At 50.7% G+C, this 22501-nt stretch overlaps 1 protein-coding gene across 1 annotated transcript in view; it reads right to left on the reverse strand.

Annotated features, from left to right (window-relative positions):
* The window catches only part of CRY1 (cryptochrome circadian regulator 1), a 232938-nt gene that overhangs the window by 99516 nt on the left and 110921 nt on the right, over positions 1 to 22501 (reverse strand). The gene's annotated exons all lie outside the window — the stretch shown is intronic.

A 22501-nucleotide genomic window follows, 5' to 3' on the forward strand; every position in this document is an offset into this window, starting at 1 on the left:
CAGAGAAGACTTTCTTTGCCATAGAATCGTACCTCTTGTCATCTCTATCCTGTGGGACAGTAGGGTAAGCGGTCCTGCTGCTTGATGAAGTTGCCGCTTGGACCACCAGGCTCTCTGGAGTCGGGTGTTTTGATAAGTATTCAGGGTCAGCCGCAGCTACCCTATACTTGGCTGGCAATCTTTTATTGACAGCAGGGATAACTTCAGGAGTTTCCCAATTAGATGAAATCTTTCTTTGTAAGGCTGCATGGAAGGGGACCACAGGATCCTCCTGTGGACCTTTGTCTAATATGTCTGTCAGGTCATCCTGTTGAAAAACAGGCAAAGGCGCAGACCAACCCATAAATTCAATAATCCCTGCCATCAGGGTTCTATAGGGTGTTTCGGCATGTTCTCCTGGGTCTGGCTTAACAAATTCCACTTCTGGGGAAGTGTCCAGCCCACTTGCCTCATGTAATGACTCCTGTAGGTCTTTCAACCTTCTTTCCTCAGAGGTGAAATACTCTGAAACAGGTCTGCAACCCGAAGGTTTCTTGGTCAGAATCTTCCCCCTCTTCATAAATTGAAGATAATCCAGGGTACTCTGAACTCTGAAATGGTGTAAAACCCATCTCTAAGGCAGAAGGAGCCAAACTCCTCATTATTGGGTGATTAAATGTTGATGTCGTCGACGCCGATGTGACAGGCTTCGAAGGCGCCGAGAACGGCGTCGAGAAAACTGGAAGAGGCCTCGAAGAACTCGAGAGGATCGGGATCCTACTCGAGGATGTCGACGACGGTCTCGGCGTCGTGCCGGAGGCTCTTGGAATCACCATTGGATGTGGAGTAGCCGTGGTCTTCTCTTTCATCGGCGTCAATGTCGGCATCGACGATGGCGTCGAGTCAATCGACCAATGCGTCGAAGAACCCTTCGACAAAGGCCTTGATGGCGCCAATCCATGCGTCGAAGGAATCTTCGACGATGGCGTCGAAGACGGTGCCTTCTTACCCGATGGCTCGTGGCGCTCTCGGGTGGAATGCTTCGCCGGTTGCAGCGGCTCGCAGCGTTTTGATTTTTTGGGTTTATCACCCTCAGCTGTCTTTGAGGGGGTCGAGGCCGCTTTCTCGAAGATGCTTAACATTTTCTTTCTGAATTCCTCCCACTCAGTCTGAGAGCTGTGTTTTGTGGGACAGGAGACTCTTTCTGGGGAAACAGAAGACGACGAGGAAGGGGATCTTCGACGTCTCTTCTTTGAGTGTCTTGATCTTGATGAATGGTGGAAGCTACTTCGAGATCTAGAATGGGAATGTTTTCGACGGCGAGGAGACGAATGCCTCGACTCAGCCGAAGAAACTTTCAAGGAGGTTTTGACTGACTTACCTCTCTTGAGCTTCCCGTTGCGCTCCTTCAAGGCTTTCGCCATCATGGACATGCAGTCCTCACACTCCGAACAATGGTGCTCGGCTCCCAAGCACCACAAGCAGATCCTGTGTGGATCCGTTATCGACATTTTTTTACCGCAGTCTCGACATTTTTTGAAGCCGGATTGCAACGTCGTCGGTTCCGATGGGGATGCCATTGAGAACGAGCTAGTTATATTCGAGAAGATGTAGAAGGTTTATTCTGACTGAACTGAGGAACGATGTTCCGAGGCCCCACGAAGCGCGGAAAAAAAGAACTGAGCAACGGACGCCGCGCGTGGCTATTTATGGGCATGGTGACGCCGGCGCCGATACGGTGGCCGTTGAGGGACATCGACTCGGCGGACGTCGATGCGCAGCGCCCTCTACTGAAAAAATTTCCGAGGCCAGCAAGCTGGAGACGAATTATCAAAGATAAGGAATACGTCGGAGGACACAATCCCTTCGAATAGGGGATTATAAGAAAAGTATCCATGATCCCATTGCAAATTTTCATACTAACATCCCTTATGATAATCCACACACATGTATAAAGTTATGGAATGTTAGGGCAAAACAATCTCTCACAGATTTCAGAGTTGGAGTGGAATGTTCTACATAAAATATGTAACCTGTTTATGTAAGTTGCTCAGAGGCTTCAACTGCATAAATGTACCATTTGTGGCAAAATCGGATTTAGATAAAGTAACTGTGGGACGTTTTTGAACATTGTAAAACTCACAACATAAATTTGACATGTTATCCTGAAATCCAACCAGTTGAGAGCGAGGCGGAGACTAGCACCCCTGACCAATCCAGTCGGTAAGAGGTGTGCTTAGTTAAGCCTGCCCAGCCATATACTTTGAGGATGTCACTATGCATTATAAAAAAGTGTCCCTGACAAGACTCTAGACAGACACTCTTCCTGATTTTCCTGCTCTGGCGTTCCTGTTCCATTCATCCTGCTGAGTCCAGATACCAAGTACAAGGCCTAAGCATTGCTGGCCCTTGCAGCAAGGCCTCAATTCTAAAATCCCAAATAACCAAAGGGAGAAAACTGTGGTATTCTTTGGGAAGCATCCAGATACCACTAATTGCTGCCCACTAACTGCTGCCCACTAACTGCATCCAGCGGTCCAGCGACCAGAATTACCATCCGGTGACCTGACCTTGCCCAGCTGTCTTTTGCCCAGCTGTCCTTTGACAGGCGCGCTGCCATGTGGGGACCAGAACCCGTTGACGGTCCAAAAATCCTAAAATAAAAAAAATAAAAGTGGACTGTAAGTATAATCCCTACCCCAAAGAAATCCATAGTCTATCTTGTCTTGCATTTGTCCTTATCCCACACTCTAAGCCATCCTATCCTTATCCTGATAACTTGTGAAAACTGTCAGAATTATCCGTGCCCTTGATTCTAGTGCTAGCGCCCTCTCTCTTTTCATTTTTGTCTGGTGTAAACTTTAAGACCTTAGTTATATTTCGAGTAATCCAAATAATTTCCATATATTTTATTGTTGGGGTTGAGCACTGGTGTGGTAAGGTTAGTGTGTTCCTCTTCAACAATATAGTCTAAATAATTCATTTCAAGTAACATTTGCCTTTCGTTCAAAACTTAAGTCTTCATTTTGACTGATTTGTTTTCCTAAAAACTGAACCCCATTACAACCTGAAAATCTTATTCAAAACTGCAGCTACCCCATTCTTTTACTTCTGTAATATCCCTGTGATGTACCTCTGTTCCCCAGACTAAAAACCGCATCACGATTTGCAATATTTCACTGATTAAAAAAAATAATAATAATTGCATAAATTTACATGGAAATTGAAAGGAAATGCAACTTTTACATGTGTCATTTGGCTGCAATCCGTTTTAAACTTTCCACTCGTTTTTCGAATTGTATGCTCTTGGTAATCCATTGCTTGTGATCGTTAGTATCTTTGCATTGTTGCTTTAGTGAGGAATTGTATTTGTTTCAAGGTTTTTAACATACATTAATTATTTATTGGTCTATTTCCAAGTGTCATTTCAAAACATTGCAAGGGGTTTCCCTCTTATTTGGGTAGGAAAGGTTGGATTCTGATTCTTTTCCTGCCTCTTATTCCTGATTACCTGCTGCTTCTTTATATCCACTCAGAATTGATTATTTGTGGGTTGAGGGACCATTGCAGGGGGAAATCCTAACTTGGGTGCTATCTTTCCTAAATCAAAAAGTGCTCCTATTCCCTGGTGTTTTGTATATGTTTCACTAGAAGGTTAAACCAAGTGCATTGCTTACATTCTCATTGTAATTATCACCCCATTGGGGATTGATGCCCCCATATAAAAATAATTGTATGATTTCTTTTGAATTTTAAAATAAATAAATAAATATTGTATTTCACCAACCAGCCTGGTTCATGGTCCATTGTGACCGGGGTATTTGAAGTTGTGTACCATCTCAAATTGAATCTGCATAAAATAAGGAGAAAAGCATCTCAGTTGTGCGCTACATACTAGGCTGAGACCAAGGTGTGCGTCGCCTGATTGAAATCCTTAACAATACTCTCAATCATCCTGTAAATTGGTGACAAGAAAGCTAGTCATGTCATCAACAAATATTTACTTCCTAAGGGACTACTAGCAGTTAAACTGTTTAAGGTGTTTGATTATGAAGCTATGTAAAGAGTCCACAGTGTCTAATGGGAACCTCACTGAAATATAAAGGGCCTGATTCATGGAAGTGTTTTATAATGGCGCAATCCCATAGGAGAACACTCCATGAATCAGGCCCAGAATGTTTATATAGAGCTTCCTGACAAATTCCTCCCGCGCCTAAGCACAGCAGCAATAGATGTTGTTATTACAAAATCAAAGGTACTCAGTTTATTGACCATGGAAAGCTGAAGGGCTAACTCATCACTGGCTGGTTGAATATCTGTGACTGCCAAATGCACGCAGATCCCTGAAGTGAGCATTTAATTCACAGATCTATCTTGCAGGCCTGAGGGAGGCCTTCTCCTCCCTTTACAATAATTATTTCAACAGAATGTCAAATGAGAATTGTGCAAATGCAGTTCCAAATCTCAAATAATGTTTCCTCCACAAAACGCAAGGCTATTTTCTAAGCATTGTGGGGAAATAAATTTTCAGCCGGAATGTAAACCTTTGATAACTGAGAATAATGGGTGCCCAATGTGTGGATGTATAATGTAAGTGGGTCCAAGACGTCGAAAGTACAGTAAAGAAAAAGAAGCTGGCTAGCAAAATACATTGAATCAAGTTTATGCATTTATAGTCTTGCGTTAAATTATACATTCTAAAAATTCAAAGTTAATGTATACAACAGGGTTGTACCCATGTTTCATTTTTAGTATGGCACCAGCTGGAAAAACAAGAAAAATTGAATTAGACAGGACTATGCAGAAATTCTTCAAAACCCAATGTAGGTTGAGTGCCTTAAACATGTTGGTAAGAAAATAAGGTGTACATGTGCATCTTATCACGGGTCTGTGCAAACAAGGCCAGCACTCATACTGTACCATCAATGCAGACTGGCATGTAATGATAGATCTGTCCTATTAGACTTAACATGCTAGCATTCTAGTAAGAAGTACAGGCTACAATCTTGGCAGACTACAAATGAAGATACAAATAGGTGTATAGTTTGCCAGTTGGATCTCCTACAAATTTGTTTTAACTTTTAGCAAGCAAGAATGATCATTTAATTAAGAAACTGATAATTTAGCATTTATTTCAAATGTACAAAACAAAGAAGATGGACCCTTTGGAAGCACTTAATAATTTGGTATTTCATCTAGAGTTTCAAGTCGGATACATATGGCTTCAAAGTGTTATAATAATTGATGTCACTTATTACCCCCTCCCGGTGCTCAATTTATCAAGCAGAGGAGTAACGGGCTGATTTGGCCCAATCAGGGTATGGCACCCCTGATCCCGTTCCTAAGGTGAGCGTCTTGAGCTTGAGTTATCCTCCTGGTGCAAACAAGGTTTCTTTATAATTACCAACTGATAAAAAAGAAATTCCAGGGACAGACACAATTTGAAGGCAGATTGGTAGCAGTCAAAATAACCAGGTTATTCACCGTAGTGACCACCTTACTCCTAGTCCATAGTCCCCTTTCCTCCATACTTATGGGACATCTCTCCGTCCTGTGAGACGGGACCGGGGGACATCTCTCCGTCCTGTGGGGCAGGACCGAAGCACATTGTAAAAAGCATCCAAAAATGTTGCAAACATTTTGTCCTTCCTCTCTTTCTTGCGCGGGGCCCGGCACGTGGCCGTAACCCCGCCCACCTTGGCTATGCCCCGCGCATCGCCCATCAGTCCTTTTCTATCGCCAGGTCTAAGACCTATTAGCAATAACAGAGGAACCTTATTAGAGGGGACGGCGGGCGGGCGTATGGAGGAAAGGGGACTATGGACTAGGAGTAAGGTGGTCACTACGGTGAGTAACCTGATTATACTCCTACGTCCCATCCCCTTTCCTCCATACTTATGGGAGATTCCCAAGCACTACTTACAGGAACTACGGGTGGATGGAAATACCCCTTACTGAAACAGGTTCTTCAGCACAGCCTGACCAAACTGAGCATCAGCTCTTGAGCTCATGTCAAGACAATAATGCTTACAAAAAGCAGATGGGGAGGCCCAAGTAGCTGCCCTAGCGATAGACTCCCAGGGACATTTTTCTGAAAAGCAAACGCGGCTGCCTTGCCCCGCACCAGGTGTGCATGGATACCCTTAGGAGGTTTCAGCTCTTGGACTGTGATGCAGGCGGCGATCCACCTAGAAATAGTTGCCTTAGACGCCGGTTTGCCCTGAGGATTATCGAAGGTCACAAACAGTTGAGAAGAACTCCTAAACTCGGAAGTCCTGTCCAGCTAGAATTTAAGAGCTCTTCGGATATCAAGACAGTGTAGAAACCTTTCAGCCTCTGAGGCAGGGTTCGGAAAAAAGACTGGAAGGCCGATCGACTGATTTTGATGGAATTCGGTCACCACCTTTGTTAGAAAAGCCGGGTTTGTCCGAAGGACTACCTTGTCCTTGTGAAAGACCAAGAAAGGATGCTCCACCGACAATGCCTGGAGCTCACTCACTCTCCTTGCTGACGTAACAGTGACCAGAAAGGATACTTTCCAAGACAAGTACTTGAGGTCCACCATAGCCATTGGTTCAAAGGGTTTATGGCACAGCGCCGTCAGGACTACATTTAGGTTGCATGGCTTGTGCGGATTACGAACCGGAGGGTAGAGTCGTGTCAAGCCAGCAAAATGCCTCTTCACCACTGGGTTAGTTAGAGAATAAGATCACAGGTCTGTAGAAAGGTAAGCGGAAACCGCTGAGATATAAGTCCTGCATGACAGGACATGAGCCCCTGACTCTGCTAGGGAAGACACGAAGGACAGCACCGTGTCAATTGTGGCCACCCTCGAATCCAACTTCTTCTTCAAACACCAATGACAGAACCTGAGCCATTTACTCTTGTATTGAGATCTGGTCGAGGGTTTCCTGGCTGCCTGGATAATGCACATGTTATCCGCAGACAAACTGAGATGCTCTAAAGACTTGAACTCAGGCACCATGCCGCCAAGCTGAGCAATTGTGGGGAGGGGTGCCACATCTGTTGTTCCCCTTGGTGAAGAAGATTGGGAGTTACTGGTAACCTGATCGCCGGATACACCGAGAGGTGTTGAAGTTCTGAGAACCAAAACCTGGCCGGCCACCACAGGGCTATGAGTGGAAGGGAACAGTTCGCCGAGTTCTTCAACTTCCAAATTGCACGGTGAACTAGATGCAGAGGCGGGAAGGCGTAAACTCTCATGTTGTGCCATGGAATCTCGAGAGCATCCCCCAAGCCCCCCTCTGGAGGCATACTGAGGAAGCTTCTTGTTCGCCGCCATAGCGAAGAGGTCCACCACCGGTGTGCACCAACGCGAGAAAATCCATAAGAAGACTTCTGCCTTCAATTCCCACTCGTAGCTGACCACTGTCCACCGGCTGAGGGCATCCGCTGTGACATTCAGCTGGCCCTGGATGTGCACTGCAAGCAGCCAGACACCATGAAGCACGGCCCAATCCCAAATCTGGATGGACAGGTCCACGAGGGGGGGAGACTTTGTTCCCCCTTGTTTGTTTATGTAATACATTGACACCACATTGTCCGTTCTTATGCGGACCACCTTGTTGACAATGAGCGGTCTGAACGCCCTGAGCGCTAGGAAGATCGCCAGAAGCTCCAAATTATTTATGTGCAGGAGCTTGTCCTGAGGCAACCAGAGGTCTGAAACCTGAAGAAGATCTAACGTCGCACCCCACCCTAGAAGGGAGGAGTCCGTCGTGATCGTCACCATAGGGACCGGGTCCTGAAACCCCACGCCCCCAGACAGATTGCTGAGAGATGACCACCAATCCAGGTCCACTCTCATGGAATCCGGAATCATTATCCGCATGGAATCTGGATCCACTGCCTGACGCCATGAACTCCGAAGAGCCATCTGGGTCCGTCTCATTTTGAGACGAGCAAGAGGAAGAGCCAGCACACATGAGGCCATGAGACCCAGAAGCCTCTGGAACCACCAGGCCGAGATGCTCTCCAACTGCGCAAACATCTGACACGTGGCTAACAGATCCGCCATTCTGTCCTCGGTCAGATACATTCTGCAGTCGATCGTGTTCCAACGAAAACCCAGGAAGATCAGGTCCTGTGAGACCGTCATGGAGGATTTCCGCCAGTTAACCGACAGCCCAAGATAGAACAGGAGCTGAAAGAGAGACTGGAGGTTGCCCGCTGCTGCCAGCAGACAAGGGCTGCGTAAGAGCCAGTCGTCCAAGTAAGGATACACATGGATACACTGGAGACGAAGATAGGCCGCAATCACTGACATCATCTTCGTGAAGATATGCGGCACCGAGCTGAGGCCACAAGGAAGCACCCGAGACTGGAAGTGCTCCTCTCCCAAAGAGAAGCGGAGATACCTCCTGTGTGGATTCCAAATTAGGATATGTATATACGCATCCTGAAGATCCACAATGCTGAGCCAATCGCCCATCTGTAAGGAGAAGCATATCTCGCTGGGCGTGATCATCTTGAATTTCTCTTGGGGTAGGAAAAAATTGAACTGGGAAAGGTCTAGGATGGCGTGCAGGCCAGCCTGGTTGGGTTTGGGCACCGTAAACAGCTGGGAGTAGAAGCCCTCCCCTTGCTCCCCAAGGGGAACGGGTTCCACAGCTCTGAGGTCCAGAAGTTTCTGAACTTCGGCCTTGAGGGAGGGTGAGCCCGACAGCTGAAAAGGAGGGTTGAGGAGTGGGGTAGGGGGTGAAGGTAAGCGAAAGCCCGCTCGAGCGACTGACAAGACCCATCTGTCTTCTGTGATGGTCTGCCACGCCTCCTAAAGACGCAAAGCGTACTCCCACCGGGGTCTCGTGCGAGCGCGGAAAACCCTCATTTGGCAGGTTTATCGGTGGCGGTGCCACCTGAACCTGATGAGGAGGCTGAGGAGCGGGAGAAAAACTGCGTCCCTTGTTGTCTACGGCGGTTATTCCCAGCACAAGTATCCACTCTGCGAGATTTGCGGTCGAGGAAGCCCCTAAAACCAGAGGAGGGTCGACTTTGCGACAACAGTCTCTGGGATTTGAAAGGAGCTTTGAGTGCTATCCTTGGTCTTGGTTATGTTATGTTATTTTGCACTTATATAACGCCTTATATACCATTGGTATGGTCTGAAGGCGCTGGTAGGTTGAACGCCCTTGGGAACCGAAGTTCTTGTCAGTAGAGGGAGGAGAGAGGATCCAAAAGGTGCGAGCGCGCATCTGGTATGTGTGCAGCTGGTGCGAAAATTCCTGTGGAAGCTGCTTCATAGCGGTAGGTGTGGTGGCTGAGAGGTCAGGAGTATGTGTTCGAATCCGGCAGGAATTATCCAGACCGAGAGTGGCAGCGTAAGGCCTGAGGAGAACGCCTGGCTGGGGGTGCGAGACCAGCAGTGATTACAATAGAGTGATGTGGAGTGAGCGGCGTCAGATGTTGATATGAGACCAGTTATACCGAATGGTGTCATAGTATCTCTGTGTTCTAGTTGGGTGGTGGTGTAAGGAGAGAGTAAGCGTGGGGTGTGATATGAGGTATGATCTTTTAAAGGATCCATGCATTCTAGGTATAATATGGACGTCGTGCAGTTAAGCAATTCGTCCGTTCTGCACATTTGTCGGCCCTCCACACGTCCTCTCGCCACACACGTCCTCTCGCTACACACGTCTTCTCGACAACACGTCCTCTCGCCACACACGTCCTCTCGCCACACATGTCCTCTCGCCACATACGTCCTCTCGTCACAACACGTCCTCTCGCCACAACCCATTCTCTCTCCATAACACGTCCTCTCGCCACAACACGTCTTTTTGCCACAACACGTCCTTTCGCCACACATGTCCTCTCGCCACCCACGTCCTCTCGCCACCCACGTCCTCTCGCCACCCACGTCCTCTCGCCACCCACGTCCTCTCGCCACACACGTCCTCTCATCACACACGTCCTTTCGCCACACATGTCCTCTCGCCACACACGTCCTCTTGCCACACAACGTCTTCGCGCCACACACGTCCTGTCGCCACACACGTCCTCTCGCCACACACGTCTTCTCGCTACACACGTCCTCTCGTCACAACGCGTCCTCTCGCCACAACAAGTCCTCTCGCCAAGCACGTTTTCTCTCGTCACACACGTCTTCTCTCCACACACGTCTTCTCTCCACACACGTCTTCTCTCCACACACGTCTTCTCTCCACACATGTCTTCACGCACTACATCCGGCCGTCCTACACACCCGGCCGCCCTCCACACCAGGCTGCTCTCTACACCCGGCCGCCCTGCACACTCGGCCGCCCTCCACACCCGGCCTCCCTCCACACCCGGCCGCCCTCCACACCCGGCTGCCCTCCACACCCGGTCGCCCTCCACACTCATCCGCCCTCAATACTCATGGGCCCTCAACACTCATGCGCCTTCAACATTCATGCGCCCTCAACACGCATTCGCCCTCAACACGCATCCGCCCTCAACACTCATGCGCCCTCAACACTCATGCGCCCTCAACACTCATCCGCCCTCAACACTCACCCGCCCTCAACACTCATCCGCCCTCAACACTCATCCGCCCTCAACACACATCCGCCCTCAACACACATCCGCCCTCAACACACATCCGCCCTCAACACTCTTCCGCTCTCCACGGTCATCCTCACTATATGCTTGTTCGCTTGTATACGATCGTCTGGCCACGCGTTCACCTAGTCTATACGTTTGTTGGTTCAGTAAAGTTAATTTTATACGCCCTCATCAGTTCTACGTGCTCCTTAGTTCTGTTTGCTTCTCTGTATTTGCATTCACATTAGCTTTTACATACTGCTATGTGCATTTCATCGGTTCAGATCTCCTTAGTTTCTCATTGATTTATTCGTAATATCCGCTTCCCTGTATTTGATCTACTTTAGTCGTTTATTGATAGGTCGGTGTGATGGTGCTAGTTTGGAAGCCGGTTGGTTTTAGGGGAAGAGCCAGGTTTTCAGTAGTTTGCGGAAGGACGTTAAGTCCTCAGTTAGGCGGATGTGGGGTGGGAGCGAGTTCCACAGGGTTGGAGCTTGGGCTGAGAATGATGTTCCGCCTATCCTGATTGAGTTTGTCTTAGGAATTGTTAGGAGGCCGGCTGAGCTTGATCTTAGGGTGCGAGAGGGATGATATGGTATTAGTTTTTCTTGAAGATATTGAGGTCCAGTTTTATGCAGTGCTCGATGGGTGAGGCATAAGGTTTTGAAAGCCACCCTACGGGCTACTGGAAGCCAGTGCAGTGTCTTGAGGGCTGGGGATACATGGTCTCTTGGACCTAGCGCAAGTAGCATTTTGGCTGCCGCGTTTTGTGCTCTTTGGAGTTTATTCAGCTGGTAGGCATGGATTCCGAGGTATAGGGGGTTTCCATAGTCCAGTCTGGATATAACGATTGATTGGACGGCAGAGACTCTGTTCGGAAATGAGAGGTATGGAAAGATGCGCGTGAGGGTTTTAAGGTGGTAGTGGCAGGACTTTGAGACATTGTTGACTTGGCGCGAGAGTGTTAGGCCGGAGTCTAGGGTGCATCCAAGATTTTTCACTGTGTTGGAGGGTGTCGGTGAGTTGCCCATGGCGGGCGGCCAGGGAAGAGGGTGCGGAAGAAGATCGGAGTTGCCGCACACCATGATTTCTGTTTTGGCGGGGTTTAGCAGGAGGTGGCTTTGGGTCATCCAGCGGTCAATGTTAAGGAGGCAGGCTGCCAGGTCGGGTCGGGAGTTGGGTTTCGAGTTCAGGAATTTTAAGATTAGTTGGGTGTCGTCGGCGTAGTTGTAACATATGATGTTGTGTGAGCGAATTATTGGCGGGAGGGTGATCAGGTAGAGATTGAACAGCAGGGCAGATAGACATGCTCCTTGAGGGACTCCCATGTCGACAGGTCGAGCTTGGGAGGTAAAGCCGGAGAGTGTAGTTATTTGGTGCATGTCTTTGAGGAAAGAGGCTATCCATTTAAGAGCGGTTCCACGGATTCCTAGGGAGTGGAGGCGGTCTAGGAGGATTGAGTGATTGATCGTGTCAAAGGCAGCCGATAGGTCAAGGAGGATTAGTGCTGCGCATCCTGCGGCGTCTGCTGTCATTTTGAGGTCGTCCCAGATCGACGCTAGGGTGGTTTCGGTTCCGTGACGTGATCTGAAACCTGATTGAGCAGGGTCTAGGAGGTTATTGGCTTCGACAAAGGCATTTAGTTGGGAGTAGACGGTTCGGTCAATGAGTTTGGCAAGGAACCTGGTGTTTGAGATTGGGCGGTAGTTTTTGACCTCGAGAGGGTCGAGCGAAGATTTTTTTATTAGAGGTTTGACGTATACCATTTTGAATGCCTCGGGAAATATACCGGAGGAAAGGGAGTCATTTATGATAGATCTTGCGTGCTCCCCTGCGCAGGTGGAGGCAAAAATTCCTTTAAGAGTTTTGGCTGGGCAAGGGTCTAGTGGTGATCCAGATGGTTTGCGGGCAGATAGAAGTTTGAGAAATTGCTCTGGTGATAATGGACTAAAGGATTCGAGCGTTGGTTGCGTTGAGGTCGCAGGTGAGGGGCTGGCCGGTGCGGGCGGCGGAGTGTCAATTGGTTGTAGGAGAGCCAATTTGGTGTTTAGAGTTTTAGTCCTTTCAATAGCCGTGGTGTAAAAATGGAGGGAGAGTGAATCACACAGTGATTGTGACGGGGTCGGGATGGTTGTGTTACAAGCTGGATTGGTGAATTCGGAGATGATTTTGTGGAGTTCTTTGCTTGGGTTTTTGGAGTTTAGGATTCGGGTGTTGTAGTGGTTTTTTTTTGCTTTCCGGATTTCGGCCTTGTACTGATACAATTGTCGGGCCAAGGTGGTCTTGCTCTCTTGGGTTTTCTCTTTCCGCCAATTGCGTTCAAGGTATTTGTAATGCCGTTTAGTGGTTTTTAACTCAGGAGTGAACCATCTGGGAAAAGGGCCAAGGCGGGATGATGGTTTGCACAGGGGAGTGAGTCGTGTCAGGGATGCATTGAGCCATGAGTCAAAGGCTTCAGGCGTTAGATGGTTGTGGGGACGGTAGGTAGGTGGTCGAGACTGGAGGAGTGCCTCGGCTAGGTCTGGGGTGATTTTTAGTTTTTTCCAGCACTTGCGTAGGTTCGGAGGCTGAGATGTGCGTATGGGAAGGGGGCTGGGAGAGTGGATGGTGAACGAGAGAATAAAATGATCGGACCAGATGATAGGGGTGGGGGGCTTTAGGTGAATCAGGGTATTGGAGCTAAAGATGGCATCGAGAGTGTGTCCTTTAAAGTGAGTCGGGCCGTTTATGTGGGGTTGGAGGTTAATTGCATCTAGACCGTCGACCAGGGCGTGGGTCATAGGGTTGGTGGGGTTGTCGAGCCATATGTTGAAGTCTCCAAGGAGGGTGAGGTTGGGATGATTGATTTGGAGGGAGGCGATGGAGTCACAAAGGTTGTTTGCGAAATGTCTATCATAGCCAGGAGGCCTGTAGATTATTAGGAAGCTGTGTGAGAGCGACGGGGAGAGGGATAGTTTAACGAGGAGCGATTCACAGGATGGAATGGAGGTTTGGTTGTCCATGATTGTGGCACGGAAGTGAGATTTGAAGACGAATGCTATCCCCCCTCCTCTGGACGGACGGTTCAGTGGGATGAGGCAATAGTCAGGTGGAAAGGCTTCATTGGCGATTGGGCCGAAGTCATCAGAGAACCAGGTTTCAGTGATGAAGACTAGGTCCGGTTTGACAGAGGTGAGGAAGTCAAAGATGCAGTGTCTGTTTTTAGCTACAGATCGCGCGTTAAAAAGGATACAGTTTACATCTGCGGGCAGGGTTGGGTTTGGTGCTTGGGTGGAGGGGGGGGCGGAGAGGCTGGAGGGAGGGGGTTAAGGTTGGTGAAAAGTGGGCGAGCAGAGAAGTATTTAGGCTTCGGGCGTGGTTGGGTGGTTGCTTGTGATGGGTTGATCGGGTTCGGGGTGGGGGATTTGAGGAAGGGGAGTGGGCGGTTAGGAGTTTCAGTTGCAGTCGAGGAGAAATCGAGGGAGAGGGGTTTCAGGAAAGGAGAGGCCACGGGGGAAGGAGGAGAGTGTGGGAGAGAGGTGCAGGGTCGAGATAGGGGAGGCGAGGAGAGCTGAGAGGTTGAAGGGGACCAGGGACGTTTCCTCTTTAGTTTCTTTGCTGCAACTGGTTTGTGAGAGAGGGTAGGGGGGTCAGAGGGGGAGAGGGAAGCGGCTTCGGTTCTTGCTAGTGCAAGGCGTGCAGTTTTTAGGGATGGGAAATGGTGCGGTCGGCCGGTGAAAGTGGTAGGGGTATGGGGGCAAGGAGGGGGTTGGGCGATTGGAGGGTCGGGTGTGTTAGATAATATAGTAAGGAGGGCGGGAGTGGGCACAGTGGGCACTGCTGGCAGGTCGGCGGTGGGGTTCAGGGGATACGTGGTCTTAGGGTGGGTTGCTCGCCATCGTGCACCCCTGGCTTGGTGTTTGGAGAGGGTGGTGGCAAGGATTGCGGACGAGGGTGGGCTGATAAGGGAAGGGGGGGCGGGAGGGAAGGCGGATCGGAGAATGGAGGTGGTCCACGGGAGTCGTTTCTGACAGGAGTGGGGGGAGTGACTGCACTCATGATCGGTGCGAGCTTTGGGTTGATTTAGGAGGGTTTCTGATTGTAGTTCAAGGGTTGATGATTAACGCTTTTTAGGGAGACTTTCGGGTTCAACTGGTCGACGACTTATTTGGTGCTTTCTGGATACAATTGGGAATACTTCTAATGCAACTTTTCTTAGAGAGCTGTTGGGGGCAGCTTCTAGATATAATTGGGATCACTTCAAATTCAACTTTTTCAGAGAGGCTATTGGGCGCAACTTCTAAGTGCAGTCGAGTACACTTCTAATTTCCACTTATCATAGAGGCTAATGGGCGCAGTTTATAAATGCAGTTTGGAACACTTCTAGATGCAGTTCGGAATACTTCTAATTCAACTTTTCCCAGAGAGGCTATTGGGCACAACTTTTAAATGCAATTGGGAGAAACTTCAGGGTGCAATTAGGAACACTTCTAATTCAACTTTTCTCAGAGAGGCTATTGGGCGCAGTTTCAAGATGCGATTGCGAGAAACATCTAGGTGCAGTTAGGACCTTCTAATACAACTTTCTTAGAGAGGCTATTGGGTGCAACTTCTAAAAGCAATCGTGTACACTTCTAAATTCAACTTTTCTTAGAGAGGTTATTGGGCGCAACTTCTAAAAGCAATCATGTACACTTCTAGATTCAACTTTTCTCAGAGAGGCTATTGGGCGCAGTTTCTAAATGCAGTTTAGAACACTTCTAGATTCAACTTTTCTCACAGAGGCTAATGGGCGCAACTTCTGAAAGCAATCATGTACACTTCTAGATTCAACTTTTCTCAGAGAGGCTATTGGGCGCAGTTTCTAAATGTAATTGAGAGCACTCATAAATTCAACTTTTCTCAGAGAGGCTATTGGGCGCAACTTCAAATGAAATCATGTACACTTCTAAGTTGAACTTTTCTTAGAGAGGTTATTGTGCGCAGCTTCAAGATTGCTTCTAAAAGCAATCGTGTACGCTTCTAAATTCAGCAATTCTCAGAGAGGCTATTGGGCGCAACTTCTAAATGCAATCATGTACACATCAGATTCAACTTTTCTCGGGGAGGCTATTGGGCGCAGTTTCAAAATGCAATCATTTACACATCAGATTCAACTTTTCTCAGAGAGGCTATTGGGCGCAGTTTCTGAATGCAATTGGGAACACTTCTAATTCAACTTTTCTCAGGGAGGCTATTGGGCGCAACTTCAAACTGCAATCATGAACTCATCAGATTCAACTTTTCTCAGAGAGGCTATTGGGCGCAGTTTCTGAGTGCAATTGGGAACACTTCTCATTCAACTTTCACAGGGAGGCTATTGGGCGCAGCTTCAAAATGTAATCATGTACACATCAGATTCAACTTTTCTCAGAGAGGCTATTGGGCGCAGTTTCTGAGTGCAGTTGGGAACACTTCTCATTCAACTTTCACAGGGAGGCTATTGGGTGCAGCTTCAAAATGTAATCATGTACACATCAGATTCAACTTTTCTCAGAGAGGCTATTGGGCGCAGTTTCTGAATGCAATTGGGAACACTTCTAAATCAACTTTTCTCAGGGAGGCTATTGGGCGCAACTTCAAACTGCAATCATGAACTCATCAGATTCAACTTTTCTCAGAGAGGCTATTGGGCGCAGTTTCTGAGTGCAATTGGGAACACTTCTCATTCAACTTTCACAGGGAGGCTATTGGGCGCAGCTTCAAAATGTAATCATGTACACATCAGATTCAACTTTTCTCAGAGAAGCTATTGGGCGCAGTTTCTGAATGCAATTGGGAACACTTCTAATTCAACTTTTCACAGGGAGGCTATTGGGCGCAACTTCAAAATGCAATCATGAACTCATCAAATTCAGCTTTTCTCAGGGAGGCTATTGGGCGCAGCTTCGAATGCAATCATTTACACATCAGATTCAACTTTTCTCAGAGAGGCTATTGGGCGCAGTTTCTGAATGCAATTGGGAACACTTCTAATTCAACTTTTCTCAGGGAGGCTATTGGGCGCAACTTCAAAATGCAATCATGAGCTCATCAAATTCAGCTTTTCTCAGGGAGGCTATTGGGCGCAGCTTCGAAATGCAATCATTTATACATCAGATTCAACTTTTCTCAGAGAGGCTTTGGGTGCAGTTTCTGAATGCAATTGGGAACACTTCTTATTCAGCTTTTCTCAGAGAGGCTATTGGGCGCAACTTCAAAATGCAATCATGAACTCATCAAATTCAACTTTCCTCAGAGAGGCTATTGGGCGCGGTTTCAATGCAATTCTAGATTCGACTTTCACTGTTGGTGCCTTGTTATATCAGTGGTAGTGTAGTATGGCGTGAAGTAATTGCTTCAGTCCCCACTATATTCAGCATATTCAGCATTCAATGAGGGGCTATTGGGCACACTTCTAGATTCAACTTTCAATGAGAGGCTACTGGGTGCACTACTAAATTCAATTTTCGATGAGAGGCTATTGGGCACACTTCTAAATTCAACTTTCATATGTATAGGACAGAGTTTCCAAATGGAATTTATTAGAGATATGGGGTTCTAGGTTGAGTGGTAGGGTATTATGGCGTGAAGTACTTTCTTCTGTCCCCGTCCTTGCCACACTTACTTATTGTTGGCTTCTTGCTTCTCCTGCGGATACCTGCAGATACGAAGTGGAGCCGTCACTGTAGGAGCCGTCCTTTGCTTCAGGTCCTTAGCTGATGGGTTGCCAGGCAGAGGGCTGCCTTGGGAGGACTAGCAATGAGACGGGAGCTTCTCGTCTGCACCAATCAGGTCAAAGGAGGAAGCAGTCGGGCCTATCACGGGTGGGTGTAGGGGGAACGAGGGACTGGCACGGAAATGATATGGTCTGGGAGGGTTGCGGGGAGGGAGTGGGAGACAAAGGGGGCTACCTCAGGGGCAGGGGGACCAAGGATGCCACCAGGACAGGTGGAAGAGTTGTAATTAAAGCAGCCGCACTCACCGGGCTCCGATGGACGAAAAGAGCCGGTGCAGGCACGCGAGTCACTACACTCGCTCTGCAAGGCTGGATGGACCAATGGGAGGGGGTGGGCGGGCACGGGAGGCGGGAGGTCCGGGGAATCAGGAAGTGGGTGCGGGGAGGGAGTGGGAGACAAAGGGGGCTACCTCAGGGGCAGGGGGACCAAGGATGCCACCAGGACAGGTGGAAGAGTTGTAATTAAAGCAGCCGCACTCACCGGGCTCCGATGGACGAAAGGAGCCGGTGCAGGCATGCGAGTCACTACACTCGCTCTGCAAGGCTGGATGGACCAATGGGAGGGGGTGGGCGGGCACGGGAGGCGGGAGGTCCGGGGAATCAGGAAGTGGGTGCGGGGAGGGAGTGGGAGACAAAGGGGGCTACCTCAGGGGCAGGGGGACCAAGGATGCCACCAGGACAGGTGGAAGAGTTGTAATTAAAGCAGCCGCACTCACCGGGCTCCGATGGACGAAAGGAGCCGGTGCAGGCACGCGAGTCACTACACTCGCTCTGCAAGGCTGGATGGACCAATGGGAGGCGGTGGGCGGGCACAGGAGGCGGGAGGTCCGGGGAATCAGGAAGTGGGTACGGGGAGGGAGTGGGAGACAAAGGGGGCTACCTCAGGGGCAGGGGGACCAAGGATGCCACCAGGACAGGTGGAAGAGTTGTAATTAAAGCAGCCGCACTCACCGGGCTCCGATGGACGAAAGGAGCCGGTGCAGGCACGCAAGTCAGTACACTCGCTCTGCAAGGCTGGATGGACCAATGGGAGGGGATGGGCGGGCACGGGAGGCGGGAGGTCCGGGGAATCAGGAAGTGGGTGCGGGGAGGGAGTGGGAGACAAAGGGGGCTACCTCAGGGGCAGGGGGACCAAGGATGCCACCAGGACAGGTGGAAGAGTTGTAATTAAAGCAGCCGCACTCACCGGGCTCCGATGGACGAAAGGAGCCGGTGCAGGCACGCGAGTCACTACACTCACTCTGCAAGGCTGGATGGACCAATGGGAGGGGGTGGGCGGGCACGGGAGGCGGGAGGTCCGGGGAATCAGGAAGTGGGTGCGGGGAGGGAGTGGGAGACAAAGGGGGCTACCTCAGGGGCAGGGGGACCAAGGATGCCACCAGGACAGGTGGAAGAGTTGTAATTAAAGCAGCCGCACTCACCGGGCTCCGATGGACGAAAGGAGCCGGTGCAGGCACGCGAGTCACTACACTCGCTCTGCAAGGCTGGATAGACCAATGGGAGGGGGTGGGCGGGCACGGGAGGCAGGAGGTCCGGGGAATCAGGAAGTGGGAGCGGGGAGGGAGTGGGAGACAAAGGGGGCTACCTCAGGGGCAGGGGGACCAAGGATGCCACCAGGACAGGTGGAAGAGTTGTAATTAAAGCAGCCGCACTCACCGGGCTCCGATGGACGAAAGGAGCCGGTGCAGGCACGCGAGTCACTACACTCGCTCTGCAAGGCTGAATGGACCAATGGGAGGGGGTGGGCGGGCACGGGAGGTGGGAGGTCCGGGGAATCAGGAAGTGGGTGCGGGGAGGGAGTGGGAGACAAAGGGAGCTACCTCAGGGGCAGGGGGACCAAGGATGCCACCAGGACAGGTGGAAGAGTTGTAATTAAAGCAGCCGCACTCACCGGGCTCCGATGGACGAAAGGAGCCGGTGCAGGCACGCGAGTCACTACAGTCGCTCTGCAAGGCTGGATGGACCAATGGGAGGGGGTGGGCGGGCACGGGAGGCGGGAGGTCCGGGGAATCAGGAAGTGGGTGCGGGGAGGAAGTGGGAGACAAAGGGGGCTACCTCAGGGGCAGGGGGGACCAAGGATGCCACCAGGACAGGTGGAAGAGTTGTAATTAAAGCAGCCGCACTCACCGGGCTCCGATGGACGAAAGGAGCCGGTGCAGGCACGCGAGTCACTACACTCGCTCTGCAAGGCTGGATGGACCAATGGGAGGGGGTGGGCGGGCACGGGAGGCGGGAGGTCCGGGGAATCAGGAAGTGGGAGCGGGGAGGGAGTGGGAGACAAAGGGGGCTACCTCAGGGGCAGGGGGACCAAGGATGCCACCAGGACAGGTGGAAGAGTTGTAATTAAAGCAGCCGCACTCACCGGGCTCCGATCGACGAAAGGAGCCGGTGCAGGCACGCGAGTCACTACACTCGCTCTGCAAGGCTGGATGGACCAATGGGAAGGGGTGGGCGGGCACGGGAGGCGGGAGGTCCGGGGAATCAGGAAGTGGGTGCGGGGAGGGAGTGGGAGACAAAGGGGGCTACCTCAGGGGCAGGGGGACCAAGGATGCCACCAGGACAGGTGGAAGAGTTGTAATTAAAGCAGCCGCACTCACCGGGCTCCGATGGACGAAAGGAGCCGGTGCAGGCACGCGAGTCACTACACTCGCTCTGCAAGGCTGGATGGACCAATGGGAGGGGGTGGGCGGGCACGGGAGGCGGGAGGTCCGGGGAATCAGGAAGTGGGTGCGGGGAGGGAGTGGGAGACAAAGGGGGCTACCTCAGGGGCAGGGGGACCAAGGATGCTACCAGGACAGGTGGAAGAGTTGTAATTAAAGCAGCCGCACTCACCGGGCTCCGATGGACGAAAGGTGAGCTCTACATCAGTAGTAGAATGAAAAAGATCCTTACCATCTAATGGAAGGTACAACACCCTGTCTTGCACTTCCTTAGAAAATTTAGTGGCATGCAACCACCCCTGCTGTGAGGTATCAACCCCAAGCATCAGGCCCCGAGCCGAGGTGTTTATGTGATGAGCCGCAGCCTCAGGAGATCCTGGGCAAAGACGCTGGCATCGAAAAGGCCTCCTTTGAAGTCTTCCAACTTCTCGACCGGGATGTGCTCCTCAAACTCCGACAGACCTTTCCACATCTGCATGTTAGCTCCCGCCAATATCAACTCAGCGTTGGCCTGCCTGAGCTGCAAGGCTGAGTTGGCAAAGCTTTTCCTCCCTAGGGAGTCCAGGAGCTTGTCCTCCTTTCCCAAGACCTGAGTAGCCGTCGTGGAAGAGGATGCTGCAGGTCTGGATTGCAACATAGCCACAGCCACCACTGTGGAGGAGGAAGGCGGACAAGAGGACAGGACCCCCTCTTCCGAAGAATGCAGCCTGTACCTCGCATCAATCTTCTTATTGACAAAAAGTCCAGAGTGTGGCTTTTCCCAGACTCTTCGGACCTCGGCCAGAACGTCCTTCTGCAGTAACAGGCCGGTACACTCCAAGGGAGACAGGGTGAATGCCCCAGAAAGCACGCCCTCCTGCGGAGCGGGTGCCTCGGGCACCGGAACATCTAAGAAACTCATCATGTCCAGTACCCATTCATGAAAGGCTCTGATAGAGCGGGGAAGGTCCTTGTTGTCCTGATCGCCTTGAGGGTCATCTGACAGGTCAGGATCCTGCTGAACCATGTCAGGCACTGCCTTGTCCACTGGGGGCAATGGAGGCACAGGCGGAAGAGCCGGGGGAGGCACCACAGGCAAGGGTGGTGCCGGCAGAACCACCGGAGGAACGGGTGGAGCCGGAGGCGCAGGTGGACATATCTCCTTGAAAAGCCCTTTGAAATATTCCCTCATGGGGTCAGTGCGCATAAGCGCTTGAAATGTACCGAAAAAAGCGTCGGAACCTGAGGAGGCCTCTCATGAGGTGGACAAATCCAGAGACGTAACGGGGAAGGGTGCCACACCGGCCCCTCCACCGACGTATCCACATAAATCAAAGGAGCCACCCCAGCGGGCAACGAAACATTGTGCGGAAGAGGCATCTGGGCATTCCAATCATAAACCAGCCGGTAAGGATGCGCACAAGGGACCTTAGGTTCACCAAGGGACCGCGCCCTACACCAGAGGCTGATTGCGTAGTTGTAGGGGTAGCACCTAAAATGGCCGCCGTGGTCGTGGCGGGAACGGGCACCATTTTGTCCTCATCTGAGGGCAACTGCGGCACGTGATGAAGTGAGGCAGGGGTCCCCGTCGATGGATGAGGGGTCTTAATCTTAGTCTTAACATAAGGAACCTCGGCCGAGCTGGTACTATGAGGCCTGGAATGTTTTTGTGACATACCAACCGCCAAATTAGCCTTCGAAAGAAGGACCTCGGCACTGCCGGTAAAAGAAGAACTTTGCTTCTTTGCCCCCTCAACAGATCTGGTATCACCACAAGAGCGGGAACGGTGAGCAAACGCTTTCACCGACAAAGCCTTGTCCGGCCTCTCAGAACTGTTGGTAGCTTTAGCCTCTGAACAAGGGACCTCGGACCCAGGCCCGGTAACAGCCTTATCTGCACGGGCCTCGAACATCCGCTCGGTAACAACCAGCCCAGCCAAGGCCTCGGGGCGCACCCCGGTCTTGTTTTTGAGGGAAGCCGACAGAGAGGCCTCAGAGCGAGCTCCGGTACCCCACGATTCAGTAGAACTGGGTCTACAAACAGCCCCCAGAGGAGGGGCCTCGGAGCGTACTCCGGTGTTCACAGGCCCCTTACGGAGACCCTTGGAGAAAACTCCGGTAGAATTATTAGGCCCAACGGGCACGTCAGGGCGAACCCCGGTGACAGAGCGATCAACGCCCCTCCCGGACCGAGAGGAACCCAGAAAGGTATCCCCCGGCCGGGGTGCTCTGAAAAGTAAAGAAATTACCGGGCGTTTCTTCTTCTCGTCGATGAACGCCTGAAAATGCAAAGGAGGAGTTTGTCGGAACACCTCCTCCCACCGCTCCAACCGACGTTGCAGAAGTGCCCGGACCGAAAGGGAGTCACAGTAAAAACAGGAGTCCCAGCGGTGTTCTGGACCCAAACACTCTAAACAAAGAGAATGGGGATCCGTCCTCGCGAAGCTACGGTGACACGATGAACAATCTGGAAAGTCTAATTTGAAAGACATAGACAGACTAGTAAACGAAAGCTAGCGAGAGCCAGAGAGGAAAAAAGGGAAGAAAATCTTCCGAGGATGCAAGTGCGTCTGGCCCCGATCGAGCGGAGAAAAGGACTGATGGG

This window comes from Ambystoma mexicanum, chromosome 12 (genome assembly GCF_040938575.1).
Source record: "Ambystoma mexicanum isolate Mex_15411 chromosome 12, UKY_AmexF1_1, whole genome shotgun sequence".
NCBI classification, from domain to species: domain Eukaryota; kingdom Metazoa; phylum Chordata; class Amphibia; order Caudata; family Ambystomatidae; genus Ambystoma; species Ambystoma mexicanum.